Source organism: Salvelinus alpinus, chromosome 10, assembly GCF_045679555.1.
Source record: "Salvelinus alpinus chromosome 10, SLU_Salpinus.1, whole genome shotgun sequence".
Classification (NCBI taxonomy): domain Eukaryota; kingdom Metazoa; phylum Chordata; class Actinopteri; order Salmoniformes; family Salmonidae; genus Salvelinus; species Salvelinus alpinus.
In genome coordinates, this window is record NC_092095.1 from 73,137,615 (window position 1) to 73,153,529 (window position 15,915).

Sequence of the window (15,915 nt, forward strand, 5' to 3'; positions counted from 1 at the left end):
AAATAGGTGCCGGTACTGTTTATATTTAGGCACAGGAGCTCCACAATACTGTTGAGCTAATATTCTATAAGAGGAACTGTCACGACTTCCGCCGAAGTCGGTCCCTCTCCTTGTTCAGGCGGAGCTCGGCGGTCGACGTCACCGGTCTTCTAGCCATCGCCGATCCATTACATGTTCAGTATTTAACCCTCTGTTTCCCACATGTATGTGTGCGTGTTTGTTCTATGTTGATGGCTGTATCTGACGGCTGGTATTTTGTTGCCGGGCTTTGTATCTACGCCCGTTTATTCGTGGTACCGGTATATTTCACGCACTGTTGTATTGTTTCTCTACTGGTGTTTTTTTCATGCATTAAATACCTTGTCCACGCATCTCAACTCTCCTGCGCCTGACTCCTTTTCACCAGTTACCCAAAGCCTTGACAGGAACATGAGCTCAAACAGTAGACATTTGAGGTGCCGGTTCTCAGCTTCAGTGAGCTCCTGTCCAAGTCAAGCACTGATCTCATTTCAATGGATCAGGTAGCTAAGCATTGACAACAAAACATTAATTAATTCATATTACACAAAGTACACACTTTAAAATTAGTCTACACAAAGTAAGTGCACTTAAACTAAAGTAGATTTCCCAAATTCACATAAATGGCAAAAAAACATTTAGTACAAGTTTAGTTTTAACCTTGTCTTCACTGTATTATTTTAATCTAAAACCAATTGTATTTCCCGTTCACACCATAGTAACATTTATAGATAAAGATAGAAGCAACTGAAGGTGTCTGAATATTAGTACACATGTAGAAAACTGATGATCATTACATTCAGCTTCAAAACTGTAGTGTGACCGTGAAATTGTCTCTCTGCACCAGCACTGAAGTCCGTTGGCGCAGACAGAGTGGACAGCTCCATTTTACCAGCTCGTGAATTTTACACAAAACCAATAACATGCTAAACAAACTCAGAAAGCTCAAATACTTGTATTCTTTATTAAAACTACCATGAGGAAATTATGTAAATTTATTCAGACAAACCAAAAGCTTCTAGCTATGTGACTTGTAAAATAGTTGATCATAATCACTCGGTTTCACACAAAAATAAAACATCAAACCTTTACCAAACGTGATAATACCTTAACGGGATTGCAGCCCTAAAAAGTTAACGGGATCGATATGACAACAGCCAGTGAAAGTGCAGGGCGCCAAATTCAAACAACAGAAATCTCAGAATTAAAATTACTCAAGCATACAAGTATTTCACACCATTTTAAAGATACACTTCTTGTTAATCCCACCACAGTGTCCGATTTCAAAAAGGCTTTACAGCGAAAGCACCACAAACGATTATGTTAGGTCACCGCAAAAATCACAGAAAAACACAGCAATTTTTCCAGCCAAGGACTGGAGTCACAAAAAGCAGAAATGGAGATAAAATTAAATCACTAACCTTTGATGATCTTCATCAGATGACACTCATAGGACTTCATGTTACACAATACATATACACTGCTCAAAAAAATAAAGGGAACACTTAAACAACACAATGTAACTCCAAGTCAATCACACTTCTGTGAAATCAAACTGTCCACTTAGGAAGCAACACTGATTGACAATACATTTCACATGCTGTTGTGCAAATGGAATAGACAACAGGTGGAAATTATAGGCAATTAGCAAGACACCCCCAATAAAGGAGTGATTCTGCAGGTGGTGACCACAGACCACTTCTCAGTTCCTATGCTTCCTGGCTGATGTTTTGGTCACTTTTGAATGCTGGCGGTGCTCTCACTCTAGTGGTAGCATGAGACGGAGTCTACAACCCACACAAGTGGCTCAGGTAGTGCAGCTCATCCAGGATGGCACATCAATGCGAGCTGTGGCAAGAAGGTTTGCTGTGTGTGTCAGCGTAGTGTCCAGAGCATGGAGGCACTACCAGGAGACAGGCCAGTACATCAGGAGACGTGGAGGAGGCCGTAGGAGGGCAACAACCCAGCAGCAGGACCGCTACCTCCGCCTTTGTGCAAGGAGGAGCAGGAGGAGCACGGCCAGAGACCTGCAAAATGACCTCCAGCAGGCCACAAATGTGCATGTGTCTGCTCAAACGTTCAGAAACAGACTCCATGAGGGTGGTATGAGGGCCCGACGTCCACAGGTGGGGGTTGTGCTTACAGCCCAACACCGTGCAGGACGTTTGGCATTTGCCAGAGAACACCAAGATTGGCAAATTCTCCACTGGCGCCCTGTGCTCTTCACAGATGAAAGCAGGTTCACACTGAGCACATGTGACAGACGTGTCAGAGTCTGGAGACGCCGTGGAGAACGTTCTGCTGCCTGCAACATCCTCCAGCATGACCGGTTTGGCGGTGGGTCAGTCATGGTGTGGGGTGGCATTTCTTTGGGGGGCCGCACAGCCTTCCATGTGCTCGCCAGAGGTAGCCTGAGTGCCATTAGGTACCGAGATGAGATCCTCAGACCCCTTGTGAGACCATATGCTGGTGCGGTTGGCCCTGGGTTCCTCCTAATGCAAGACAATGCTAGACCTCATGTGGCTGGAGTGTGTCAGCAGTTCCTGCAAGAGGAAGGCATTGATGCTATGGACTGGCCCGCCCGTTCCCCAGACCTGAATCCAATTGAGCACATCTGGGATATCATGTCTCGCTCCATCCACCAACGCCACGTTGCACCACAGACTGTCCAGGAGTTGGTGGATGCTTTAGTCCAGGTCTGGGAGGAGATCCCTCAGGAGACCATCCGCCACCTCATCGGGAGCATGCCCAGGCGTTGTAGGGAGGTCATACAGGCACGTGGAGGCCACACACACTACTGAGCCTCATTTTGACTTGTTTTAAGGACATTACATCAAAGTTGGATCAGCCTGTAGTGTGGTTTTCCACTTTAATTTTGAGTGTGACTCCAAATCCAGACCTCCATGGGTTGATAAATTTGATTTCCATTGATAATTTTTGTGTGATTTTGTTGTCAGCACATTCAACTATGTAAAGAAAAAAGTATTTAATAAGAATATTTCATTCATTCAGATCTAGGATGTGTTATCTTAGTGTTCCCTTTATTTTTTTGAGCAGTGTATGTTTTGTTCGTTAAAGTTCATATTTATATCCAAAAACCTCAGTTTACATTGGCGCCATGCTCAGAAATGCCTTCAAAATATCCGGAGAAATTGCAGAGAGCCACATCAAATAACAGAAATACTCATCATAAACTTTGATGAAAGATACATGTTTTACATAGAATTAAAGATAAACTTATTCTTAACTTCTCTAGGGTACGTGAGACGGTAGCGTCCCACCTCTTCAACAGCCAGTGAAACTGCAGGGCGCCAAATTAAAATACAGAAATACTCATTATAAAAATTCAGAAAACAAAACATATTTTACATAGGTTTAAAGATTAACTTCTTGTGAATCCAACCACGGTGTCAGATTTTAAAAATGCTTTACGGTGAAAGCCTACCTTATGATTATTTGAGAACATAGCCCAGCAGACAAATCACTACAAACAGTAACCAGCCAAGTAGAAGAGTTACACAAGTCAGAAATATAGATAAAATTAATCCATTACCTTTGATGATCTTCATATTGTTGCACTCAGCAGACAGTCATTTACTCAATAAATGTTCCTTTTGTTCGATAAAGTCTCTTTATATCCAAAAACCTCAGTTTTGTTCGCGCGTTTTCTTCAGTAATCCACAGGCTCAAACGCAGTCAAAACAGGAAGACAAAAAATCCAAATTGTATCCGTAAAGTTCATAGAAACATGTCAAACGATGTTTATATTCAATCCTCAGGTTGTTTTTAGCCTAAACAATCGCTAATATTTCAACCGGACAATAACGTCGTCAATATAAAAGGTAAACAAGAAAGGCACTCTCTCCGTCGCGCGCATGAAAAAGCTCTGTGACACTTTAGGGTCCACTCATTCAGACTGCTCTTACTTCCTAATTTTTCAGAATAAAAGCCTGAAACAATTTCTAAAGACTGTTGACATCCAGTGGGAGGCATAGGAACTGCAATTTGAGTCCTAAGTCAATGGATACTGTAATGGCATTGAATAGAAAACTACAAACCCCCCAAAAAACTACTTCCTGAATGGATTTTTCTCAGGTTTTCGCCTGCCAAATCAGTTCTGTTATACTCACAGACACTATTTTAACAGTTTTGGAAACTGTAGAGTTTTCTATCCAAATCTACCAGTTATATGCATATCATATCTTCTGGGCCCGAGTAGCAGGCAGTTTAATTTGGGCATGCTTTTCATCCAAAATTCCGAATGCTGCCCCCTACCCTAGAGAAGTTAATGCAACCGCTGTGTCAGATTTCAAAAAAGCTTTACGGCAAAAGCACAATATTCAACAATCTGAGAACAGCGTTCAGCCACAAAAGGAAGCCATACAGTTAGCCACCAAATTGTGGAGTCAACAAAAGTCATAAATAGCATTATAAATCTTCACTTACCTTTGCTGATCTTCATCGGAATGCACTCCCAGGACTCCCACTTCCACAAGAAATGTTTGTTTTGTTCGGTAATGTCCATAATTTATGTCCAAATAGCTACTTTTGTTAGCGCGTAAACAAATCCAAAGTCACGAGGCGCGTTCACTAAAAGCAGACGAAATGTCAAAAAGTTCCGTAACAGTCAGTAGAAACATGTCAAACGATGTATTGAATCAATCTTTAGGATCTTTTTAACATAAATCTTCAATAATGTTCCAACCGGAGAATTCCATTGTCTTCAGAAGTGCGATGGAACAGAGCTCCCTCTCATGTGAACACGCATGGTCAGCTCATGGCAGACCTTACTCATTCCCCTCTCCTTCGGCCCCACTTCACAGTAGAAACATCAGACAAGGTTCTAAAGACTGTTGACATCTAGTGGAAGCCGTAGGAAGTGCAAACTGGCCCATATCCCACTGTGTATTCGATAGGCGATGAGTTGAAAACCTACAAACTTCAGATTTCAGACTTCCTGGTTGGATTTCTTTCTCAGGTTTTTGCCTGCCATATGAGTTCTGTTATACTCACAGACATCATTCAAACTGTTTTAGAAACTTCGGAGTGTTTTCTATCCAATACTAATAATAATATGCATATATTAGCAACTGGGACTGGGTACCTTTTCATCAAAGCTACTCAATACTGCACCTGCAGCCATAAGAAGTTAATGGATGTTTCCTAGCATGGTATGACATGTTCCTTCGATATTAGACAGTTTAAACGTGCCATTACATAGCTGTAGTAATACATGGAAAAAGAACAAAAAAGGTTATCTTCTTCACATAACAGTTTTGGCGTTTCTTTATACTGAAGAATGTTGTGTGCCTGCCCTGAACTTCCTGTTCCCCCACTACCACAGTGCAGCCACAGGTAGAACAATGAGACAGATATTTCAAAAGATGTATAAATGTGAAGCATCCGCTTAGCGTTTCCACTCACTACCAAATATGGTAGTGAGAGGAAGCCCACTGGCCGGCAGTAGGAGAAGATGGAACGAGATGGATTTTGCCCAACATTCTGCAAATGTTGTAATCTATGAAACATCTGATCTTAATACAGTTTTCTGTTCCCAGAACTAAAATCTGTTATGAACAGAGTGGACAAAGTTTTGTAGACTTTTACCCTTTGCAAAAGTTTTAAATAATCGTGTTATTTAGAAGGAACGTAAAGGCGAATTGAGGTATTGCACACGAGCGCTTCACAGAGGACTTCCCTAACAGAAATATGCAGATGTGTGCTAGAACGCAATAGGATCTCGCTGACTCGTGCTTGGCTCTGCCCATTATGACTCATCTCTTCCCGTTGGAAACGACCGGCTATGGTCTATCTTGGATTAGTTATAAAAAATATTTGGTGCAACCGTCCATGCATTCAGGGATTCTTGGGATGGCCCTACCCCATTATATGAGAAGGATGGTGCTTAATTTGATCTGGATCCTCCAGCAGCTCTCAGTTTTGTAGTCTTTTGTTCCGGAACCCATTTGCCAGGATCAGGTAGCCTACCACTTGTGGCATGAAAAATAATTTATACTGTTTGCAATGTAAAAATCCTAATAAAACCAGAGTAGTTACATTTTGATTCCTGTGTAATTGTCATGCCTCCTAAAAAACCTAATGTGAAAACGTGCCTGATATTCTAAGAATGTATTAATGTTGGGGGGTACCAGGTTCATTGTTTGTGCAACATTGTAGCCTATTTAGACCAAGGCGTGGCCATTGCTGTGGTGAGAGAGAAGCACGCCTGTATCTCTTAAGGAACTAAAATGGACGTGGTTCGTCAGGAACTCCACCAGCCGAAGCTAAGTAGTAACATTAACATGATGCCTTCTAATTGCAGTCACTGTTCTCATAATATACATGAGAACGATTGCCTATCGGCGAGGATAGCTGTGCTGCAATCGTTTGGCAAGGGTAATTTCAGTGTAGTAAAGGATGAAACAGCCTCTGTGCCACCAGCAAGTACAGATAGTAGTATAAATCCCCTTGCAAAGTCCCCGTAGCCGGACAACTTTCTCATGGCTTCTGGAGGGAAATGCTGTAGGAATGCTCAACCGGTGTTGCTCATTCAGCCGACAGAAACTTTCAACCGGTTCTCCCCATTAAGCAGCGAGTCGGAGTCAGAGGCCGAGCCTTCTCTGGTCTCTACTCCTCCCGTTACGGGGTCTGAGAGGCCGAAGCCTCCCACCCTTAGCTCTGACAAATTGAAAACCCTAGTCATGGCGACTCCATTACCCGCAGTATTAGACTTAAAACGAATTATCCAGCAATCATACAATGTTTACCAGGGGGCAGGGCTACCGACGTTAAGGCTAATCTGAAGATGGTGCAAGCTAAAGCTAAAACTAGCGAGTGTAGAGAATATAGGGATATTGTTATCCACGTCAGCACCAACGATGTTAGGTGTACCAAACTCACTAAAAGTGCCAGTAATAAAGCCTCTCTTGAAAAAGCCAAACCTTGACCCAGAAAATATAAAAAACTATCGGTCTATATCGAATCTCCCATTTCTGTTGCGCAGCAACTCACTGCCTTTCTGAAGACAAACAATGTATACGAAACGCTTCAGTCTGGTTTTAGACCTCATCACAGAGCTGAGACTGCACTTGTGAAGGTGGTAAATGACCTTTTAATGGCGTCAGACAGGGGCTCTGCATCTGTCCTCGTGCTCCTAGACCTTAGCGCTGCTTTTGATACCATCGATCACCACATTCTTTTGGTGAGATTGGAAAACCAAATTGGTCTACACAGATAGGTTCTGGCCTGGTTTAGATCTTATCTGTCAGAAAGATATCAGTTTGTCTCTGTGGATGGTTTGTCCTCTGACAAATCAACTGTAAATTTCGGTGTTCCTCAAGGTTCCGTTTTAGGACGACTATTGTTTTCACTATATATTTTACCTCTTGGTGATGTCATTCGGAAACATAATGTTAATTTTCACTGCTATGCGGATGACACACAGCTGTACATTTCGATGAAACATGGCGAAGCTCCAAAATTGCCCTCGCTTTAAGCCTGTGTTTCAGACAATAGGAAGTGGATGCCTGCAAATGTTCAAATTTTAAACTTGGACAAAACAGAGATGCTTGTTCTAGGTCCCAAGAAACAAAGAGATCTTCTGTTAAATCTGACAATTAATCTTGATGGTTGTACAGTCGTCTCAATAAAACTGAGAAGGACCTCGGTGTTACTCTGGATCCTGATCTCTCTTTTTATGAACATATCAAGACTGTTTCAAGGACAGCTTTTTTCCATCTACGTAACATTGCAAAAATCAGAAAGTTTCTGTCCAAAAATGCATCCCCTCTCTCCACTGGGATTCTCTGCCTCTAACCCTATTACAGGATCTGAGTCACTGGCTTACTGGTGCTCTTCCATGCCGTCCCTAGGAGGGGTGCGTCACTTGAGTGGGTTGAGTCACTGACGTGATCTTCCTGTCTGGGTTGGCGCCCCCCCTTGGGTTGTGCCGTGGCGGAGATCTTTGTGGGCTATACTCGGCCTTGTCTCAGGATGGTAAGTTGCTGGTTGAAGATATCCCTCTAGTGGTGTGGGGGCTGTGCTTTGACAAAGTGGGTGGGGTTATATCCTGCCTGTTTGGCCCTGTCCGGGGGTATCGTCGGATGGGGCCACAGTGTCTCCCGACCCCTCCCGTCTCACCCTCCAGTATTTATGCTGCAGTAGTTTACGTGTCGGGGGGCTAGGGTCAGTCTGTTATATCTGGAGTATTTCTCCTGTCTTATCCGGTGTCCTGTGTGAATTTAAGTGTGCTCTCTCTAATTCTCTTTCTTTCTTTCTCTCTCTCTCGGAGAACCTGAGCCCTAGGACCATGCCCCAGGACTGCCTGGACTGATGACTCCTTGCTGTCCCCAGTCCACCTGACCGTGCTGCTGCACCAGTTTCAACTGTTCTGCCTGCGGCTATGAAACCCTGACCTGTTCAACGGACGTGCTACCTGTCCCAAACCTACTGTTTTCAACTCTCTAGAGACACCAGGAGCAGTAGAGATACTCTCAATGATCGGCTATGAAAAGCCAACTGACATTTACTCCTGAGGTGCTGACCTGTTGCACCCTCGACAACCACTATGATTTTTATTATTTGACCCTGCTGGTCAGCTATGAACATTTGAACATCTTGGCCATGTTCTGTTATAATCTCCACCCGGCACAGCCAGAAGAGGACTAGCCACCCCTCATAGCCTGGTTACTCTCTAGGTTTCTTCCTAGGTTCTGGCCTTTCCAGGGAGTTTTTCCTAGCCACCGTGCTTCTAGACCTGCAAGGGAAAAACTCCCCAAATACAAGTTTGCCAAGATTGTAGCGCCATACCCAAGAAGATTCGAGGCTGTAATCGCTGCCGAAGGCTAGGCCGTCTCCAGATCTCAACCCTATAGAAAATCTTTGGAGGGAGTTGAAAGTCCGTGTTGCCCAGCAACCGCCCTAAAACATCAATGCTCTAGAGGAGATCTGCATGGAGGAATGGGCCAAAATACCAGCAACAGTGTGTGAAAACCTTGTGAAGACTTACAGAAAACGTGATCATTTTGACCCCACGGGGTGAGATCTTGCGTGGAGCCCCAGATCGAGGGAGATTATCAGTGGTCTTGTATGTCTTCCATTTCCTAATAATTGCTCCCACAGTTGATTTCTTCAAACCAAGCTGCTTACCTATTGCAGATTCAGTCTTCCCCGCCTGGTGCAGGTCTACAATTTTGTTTCTGGTGTCCTTTGACAGCTCTTTGGTCTTGGCCATAGTGGAGTTTGGAGTGTGACTGTTTGAGGTTGTGGACAGGTGTCTTTTATACTGATAACAAGTTCAAACAGGTGCCATTAATACAGGTAACGAGTGGAGGACAGAGGAGCCTCTTAAAGAAGAAGTTACAGGTCTGTGGGAGCCAGAAATCTTGCTTGTTTGTAGGTGACCAAATACTTATTTTCCACCATAATTTGCAAATAAATTCATTGCAAAACCTACAATGTGATTTTATGGATTTTTTTTCTTCTCATTTTGTGAAAATTGAGAATTACAGGCCTCTCTCATCTTTTTAAGTGGGAGAACTTGCACAATTGGTGGCTGACTAAATACTTTTTTGCCCCACTGTATGATATATATATATATACACATATATACACACACACATTTTGTAAAATGTCTAAAAAACTGTTTTTTATTTGTCATAATGAGGTATTGTGTGTAGATTGGTGAGGGAAATTTAAAAATATAGATATTTTAGAAATGTAACAAAATGTGGAAAAAGTCAAGGGGTCTGAATAATTTCCCAAATGCACTGTGTGCTGAATCCTTTCAGCAAGGTTGCTTCCCCTCCTCTCTAAGAGTGTTTTACTCTCATTCTGAAGCCTGATAAATCCCCAACAAGATGTGAAAGTTCAGACCGATTTCTCTTCTGAACTAAAGAATTAGTGCTAAAGCCTTGGCCAGGAGATTGGATGGAGTTCTCCCATATCTAATACACGAAGACCAAAATGGCGTCGTGAAAAACCATCAAGGTTTTCACAATGTGAGGAGAGTACTAAACATAGTGCACATGTCACGGGTCTCCTGACCCTCCTACTGCCATACTCTCACTTGATGCAGAGAAGGAATTCCATAGAGTTGAGTGGTCTTATTTCAAGTGTTTAAGAGATTTGGGTTTGGGAACTACTTCTGTAAATGGAATAAGATATGATATCCCGAACCCACTGCAGAAGTTGCAACTAACAACTTGTTTTCACAACCTTTTAAGGTTTTTCGGGGGACGAGATAAGGACAAGTCCAGGACTCTTTCTTTTAGCCATTGCAGTAAGGGTCCACCCGTCAATTAGTGGAATTAAAACCGATTTTGAACATTGAGTGGACCTGTATGGTGATGATACCCTCTTATTCCAAACAGATCTAAAGAACTCTTCCTTCTCCAATTTAATTAATAACTGGTCAGTTTTTTGGGTTTAAAGTTGATAAAACCAAATCTTCCATCCTTTTCCTCAACAAGAAAGATACTGAATCCAGTTGTACAGCATTTATTTGTGAATACAGAACAAGGTTTCACATATCTTGGTATTAAAATCACACCAGAAATTAGCTCCCTGAGCTCAACAAACTATGAACCCATGGTAACGAGTGTAACATAATTGCCTGTATCTATTACTGGTAGAATAAATATCATTAAGATGAATATTCTGCCCAAATGTCTTTATCTATTTCAATCAATTCCTCTGGCTCCACCAACTTTATTTTCCCCAAAGATCTGAAATATACCTGGAGCAACAGAAAACAAAGGCTTAGACTTTCTCTTCTTTATTTGGCCTATGACAGAGAGGGGTTGCAACATCCAAACCTACAGTGGTATTACTGGGCTGCACAAATTAGGGCTGCAATGTTTTGGTTCTCCAAGAAACCATACCTACCCTGGCTACACATGGAAATGCTATCCACAACAGGCTTAACTTTGAAGAATGCTACTAATCCCTTTGTTAAAAACACCAACTATATGGCACAAAGTACAGCAATATCTGGGTGAATCCCCTGTATTATCCAGTTTTACACCAATTTGGGACAATGACAATTTCACTGCTGGTAAAATTGATTGGGGTTAAAAGAATGGACAAGAAAAGGACTAATACAATAAAAAGGGCTCATGTCATTTGAAGAACTAAAGGGAAGATTTAACTTACCACAAAGCATTTTTTCAAATACTTACAAATGAGAAGCTTTTCCAGTCTAAAACAATCAGACCTACAACCTCTTTTGACCACTTTAGAAATCCTTGTTATTGGAATTTTATGAATAATGACTAAATAAGGTATACATTTAATGCAGAATTGTTACATTTAATGCAGAATTGTAACAAACAGAATTCTAACCAGTCTGATAAATGCATGTTTCTACACTTAAAATAGGAAGTGTTAAACAGACACATTTAGACAGACAACTTGTGACCATTGTGAAACTGATAACAGGAAGAAAGTCACCCCACCCAGGGAGGGGAAGAAACCGTTAGGCATGTAGATCAGCAGCTTTGTCATTTGTCAGAGAGGAGGAGGGACATATAAGACGTGATGACGTAATGTGTGATATATAAGCCAATGTACGTTGTAATAAGTTTAAGAGCTCTCAGAATAAACGGCACTGACTATTTTTAAACTGGTCTCCGTCTGTTTCACTTCCCCAGAATCTTACAAACTCTGGGTGCAGACTGAGTGTTTTAATTGAATTGGTTAATGAATATATAGGAATTAAAATTCCTCCAACAGACCTACAACCTCCTTTGACCACTTTAGAAACGCTCTCTGTTAATGTGTGTTATGGGAGAGGTCACATGACATCATTATATTGGAAAATGGTAGCTACTCATGAAGACAACACTGATAGTAAGAGACTTCAGTGGATACAAGATATGCAGGAAGATATTTCAGCAGAGGACTGGGGTATGATATGCTCTAGAGCTCAGATACAGACAATAAACACCCCCCTGAGATTGTTGCAATACAATTGGACAATGAGAACATGTATCACCCTTGTTAAGCCCCACAAAGTTGACCCCAATACCTCAGACCTGTGTGTTAAATGTAACATGCATTTAGGCACCTTGTATCATTGCCTGGAGGAATGTGCTAAAATACAAACGTTTTGGAGCTCAGTACTGCGCTATATCTCTGAGAAGACCTCTACCCCAATACCACTAATCCCTAAACTATGCCTCCTAAATCTTTACCCAGAGTCTTTACCCAGAATCTCTCTTTACATAGGAGAGAAAAGAAAATGGTTGACCTCTGTCTATTACAAGCTAGACGTTCAATTGCTCTCCACTGGAAGTATGTCAGTTGCCCCTCACTTTGGTTAAAATAATTAACATCAAGTCTAACTCTTGAAAAATGTACTTATATAGTGAAAAAGAAAGCCCCAGAGTTTCATAATATTTGGGATCTGTTTTGTGAGTTTTTGCAAACCAGTGATATTGTAGAAGCATTGGAACTGTAAATCTGTATATTCTCTATATTTTATGTGAATATTGGCTCTAGTCAAAGCGTAATCTGCATTATCTACAACTGTATATTATACTTTATTTATTTATATTATTGGATTTCTTTATGTTTGGTTGTTATGTTTTCATCTCTCTTTGGGTTGGGGGGGTGAAAAAGAAAATACAATTGTATTTATGTAATTGTTCTACTTGGAACTAATAAATATATGTGTTAAAAAAAAGAATGATGAGGGCACTGTGTTCTTGGGGACCTTCAACGCTTCAAGGGGCTCCCGAGTGGCGGGAAGCACTGCATCTCATGAAAACATTTCTAAAAACCTGTTTTTTCTTTGTCATTATGGGGTATTGTGTGTAGATTGATGAGGATTTTTTATTTATTTAATCCATTTTAGAAATGTGGAAAAAGTCAAGGGGTCTAAATACTTTCCGAATGGGAGAGGGGATACCTAGTCAGTTGTACAACTGAATGCATTCAACTGAAATGTGTCTTCTGCATTTAACCCAAATCAAATGTATTTATATAGCCCTTCTTACATCAGCTGATATCTCAAAGTGCTGTACAGAAACCCAGCCTAAAACCCCAAACAGCAAGCAATGCAGTCCCTCTGAATCAGAGAGGTGCGGGGGGCTGCCATAATGGACATCCACGTCTTTGGCGCCCGGGGAACTGTGGGTGCCTTGCTCAGGGGGAAAAGACAGATTTTTACTTTGTCCGCTCAGGGATTCGATCCAGCAACCTTTCGGTTACTGGCCCAACGCTCTAACCACTAGGCTACCTGTACGTATTCATATCAGTAGGCTGTGCAATGCAAAAGGGGAATACAACTATTCTAAAAGTATCTCAAGGTTCATTTCATAGAACTTTAAAACACTGGTAGTTTGTCTACTTCACTTCTTCAGTCTCCTCTCTGATCACTCCAGACAGCCCAGTGAATAAAACAAATGCTGGCAATGCTGGTATCAAACCATGCAAGTGTCAGTAGCATGAAATAACATCTACCTTCTCATTGAAACAGTTCATCATGAAACAGTTCTACTGCAACTTTTCATACACAGTGGGAAGTTGGAATGAATAACACAAACTTAGTTAGATAGAACCTGCTCTTACCATGAGAAACAGAATTCCCAATCTCCTCCTCCTCTTCTTCATCTTTAATGTTGACATTCAGCTCCAGGGTTTGACTGCAGTCGTCCAGCTTCACTGATGCCATCTCTGGATCCTGCAGTGCAAACTGGTCTCCACTGTCACAATCAGGACCCAGTGACTGTAGGTTTGGACTCAGTGTGGAAACAGAGAGAGGCAGGCTGGGTTTGTCCTCACTGTTGATGTTACCGGCAAGTAGAAGAGAAACGGACACAAAAGTTATTGTCTTGACAGTTCTGGCACTTACTTTACTCTCTATTAAATATATGATATTTTTTCTTGTTCAATTATCTAATTCAGTGCTGGACTTGGACTGAAATAGTTGCCGATACTCATTTTGGGTGCTGGTACTGTTTATATTTAGGTGCAGGAGCTTCATAATACATTTGAGCTAATACTTAACCTGTAGTAGATAAATGCATAAATGACTCAAAAACCATTTAGTACAAGGTTAGTTAGTTTTATTTTCCTTAATAACCTTGTATTCACTGTATTACTTCAAAAACACAACACAGTTGTGCAACCGTAAAACGTGTAGAAGGAGAGTGGCAGGCTGTCTGTCCTCTGTTGATATTACCGGGCCTCAGACTTAATCTGAGTCAGCCAGTAGTAATAAAGAGAAACGGACACAAAAGTTAGTCTTGACAGTTCTGGCACTTAATTTATTATCTAAAAATAAATACTGTTGAGCTAATATTCTATGAGAGGAACATGAGCTCAAACAGTAGAAATTTGAGGTGACAGTACTCAGCTTCGGTGAGCTCCTGTCCAAGTCTAGCACTGATCTCACTTCAATAGATCTGGTAGCTAAGCATTGCCAACAAAACATTAATTAATTCACATTAGACAAAGTATACACTTTAAATTACACTACACAACTTAAACGCACTTAATCTATAGTAGATATCCCCTATACACATAAATGACTCAAAAACCATTTAGTACAAGGTAGTATGTTGTAGGCAGTACTATGTACTATTTTCCTGAATAACCTTGTCTTCACTGTATTATTCCAATCAAAAACCAATAGTATTTCCGTTCACACCATAGTAACATGTATAGATAGACAGAAACAACTGAATGTCTCTGAATATTAGTTCACATGTAGAAAACCGATAATCATTACATTTAGCTCGAAAACAGTAGTGCAACCGTAAAATTGTCTTTCTGCTGCACCCTCACTGCCTGCACTGATGTGCGTTAATGCAGACCGAGGGGGAACCGCCATTTTACCACCTTACACAAAACCAAAAACGACACGTAAAACGAACCCAGAAATCTAAAATAAATTGATCCTTTATGAAATTACCTTGACAAAATGATATAACGTTAAATCCACTCAGAGACTAACTTTAACCCAAAGTCTCTATGTGACTTGTAAACAAGAAATCACGTTCACTCACGCTGTTTTGACACCAAAATAGCACATAAATCCTTCACCAAACGTGATAATACCTTGACGTATTTGTTACCTAGCATGTTATGACATGTTCTTTCGATATTAGAACGTGCTATTACATACCAGTAGTAATATATTTGAAACGGACACAGAAGTTGTCGTCTCGACTGCACAATTCTGACGTATCCTTTATTCTGAAGAATGATGCGCGCCTGCGCGGAACTTCCTGTTCCCCCACTACCAGTTTCTAAACCCAGAGACGTAAAAACGCGAGACTTCAGAGAAGGCCTGCAAAGCAGACAAAGCCGGGGTTTGAGAAGTCAATGAGAGAAGTGAACAATTCTGATACTTTTGCAGCGGCTAATGGAGATCCTAATAAATACCAAAAAAATTCTGTCGTCACACACTTGAAACATGGCCATTCTTTTATCAATTTCATAACTGCAGTGGCTTATTCACAATAGCTCACACTGCATATCATATATATCCTAGCATCACAGTTAGCCTAGTGCTAAGAGCGTTGGGCAAGTAGCTGAAAAGATGCTGGATCGAATCCCCGAGCTGACAAGGCAAAAATCTGTTCGTCTGCCCCTGAACAATGCAGTTAACCCACTGTTCCTTAGTAAGCCGTAATTGAGATAAAGGTAACGTCATTGAGGTACTTTTTTAAAAATCGCATGAGTAGCCAGACCGATTCATTCACCAAAAGCCATTTAAATGCAAAAAATCTATAATTAATTGATTGTCACAGAAACGAAAATAGATATGGTTTATTCTATAAAAGTCTAGCATAAAATCTATCAAATATCATTTAAAACTGTATAAATCAATAACTAATTCACCGTTTGTCACAGAAACATCAAACTATGTATGATTCATTCTATAAATGTCTA

The 15,915-nt window shown here is 41.1% G+C and overlaps 3 protein-coding genes across 4 annotated transcripts in view; 1 reads left to right on the plus strand and 2 right to left on the minus strand.

Moving 5' to 3' along the window:
* The window catches only part of LOC139533061 (zinc finger protein 135-like), a 37,877-nt gene extending 22,615 nt beyond the window's left edge, over positions 1 to 15,262 (minus strand). The window contains exon 1 of the mRNA XM_071331281.1: positions 15,146 to 15,262. The gene's annotated coding sequence lies outside the window, so the exon portion shown is untranslated. The remainder of the gene's footprint in view (positions 1 to 15,145) is intronic.
* The window catches only part of LOC139533031 (zinc finger protein ZFP2-like), a 530,089-nt gene that overhangs the window by 329,749 nt on the left and 184,425 nt on the right, over positions 1 to 15,915 (minus strand). The gene's annotated exons all lie outside the window — the stretch shown is intronic.
* Positions 1 to 15,915, plus strand: part of LOC139533041 (zinc finger protein 271-like) — a 222,385-nt gene that overhangs the window by 114,578 nt on the left and 91,892 nt on the right. The gene's annotated exons all lie outside the window — the stretch shown is intronic.